General features: G+C 34.4%; 1 protein-coding gene across 2 annotated transcripts in view; it reads right to left on the reverse strand.

Annotated features, from left to right (window-relative positions):
• The window catches only part of LOC123503874 (phospholipase DDHD1-like), a 171,599-nt gene extending 170,815 nt beyond the window's left edge, over positions 1 to 784 (reverse strand). For both annotated transcript variants that reach the window (XM_045254019.1, XM_045254020.1), the window contains exon 1: positions 757 to 784. The gene's annotated coding sequence lies outside the window, so the exon portion shown is untranslated. The remainder of the gene's footprint in view (positions 1 to 756) is intronic.
• Positions 785 to 1,041: the final 257 nt, after the last annotated feature.

A 1,041-nucleotide genomic window follows, 5' to 3' on the forward strand; every position in this document is an offset into this window, starting at 1 on the left:
TTACTATTCTGATCCCAACGCAAGTATCTGAAGCTGTTAAAAATCGCTAAATGGTAAGCAGAATACATAGAAAAAAGTGTCATATACTACTGAAAGGGTTAAGAACACAGATACGTATTTACTACAAGTGATTCAACAATAATAAACCAATGGCATGGAAATTAAGAAGCAGGATAAAAATATACGTGTAGATAATACAACGATGACATGAAAAATACGAAAGTAGGCACAGATATGTATGAAAACGAAGAATGATGCAGAAAATTCCTCAAAATAAGGATGAAAAGATTTAAATAACACTTAAACATATACAAACAAGTGAGGAATAAGATGAAACGTAATGGTGAGGCATAGAAACAGTCTAACGTGAACGAAATGATAAGAAGTATACACAGAGAGATAAAAAAAATAGGAAAGAAAAAACAGCTGTAAATATAACAGTAAACACGTAAGGGGGATGCTATTACGATAAACACTACTAGCAAAGATAAACAGAACCAAGACAAAAAAGTAATGAAACCAAAAGATAAAACACAACTGCAAATGCTTAACTAACTGAACATTTTACATCACCACCGCTGTGTTACTCCCGCTGCTGAAAAAATAGACAAAACAGTAATATCCACACCCTGCAAAAACACACACCTATAAAAGTAATACACGAAACACCCATTTAAACATCCTCCACACTATATAAACACGAAGAAAACGGAAGAAAAGAGATAAGTACTAAGACGGATGTGGATTGCTACTTACAGACAGTTGACATCGAGCGCAGAGAAAACTGGAAAGACAGACAGAAAACCGCATTATAAAACATTGAAGTCATATCAGTAACATAATAAATGGAAAGGTTAGGATGAGGAAGGGGGAGGAGACAAATAGACGTATTCAGAAACGCCTTTTTTCTCTCACTATGGCAATTTTCCAAGTCCACAGAGACAAATAGGCGGGTTTTTCAAGACAGATCCTCCTTTAAATAAACTAGAAATCTTGCCAATCTATCACCTGAACCATAAAAATACTCTTAAAAAATGAGGA

This window comes from Portunus trituberculatus, chromosome 14 (assembly GCF_017591435.1).
Source record: "Portunus trituberculatus isolate SZX2019 chromosome 14, ASM1759143v1, whole genome shotgun sequence".
NCBI classification, from domain to species: Eukaryota; Metazoa; Arthropoda; class Malacostraca; order Decapoda; family Portunidae; genus Portunus; species Portunus trituberculatus.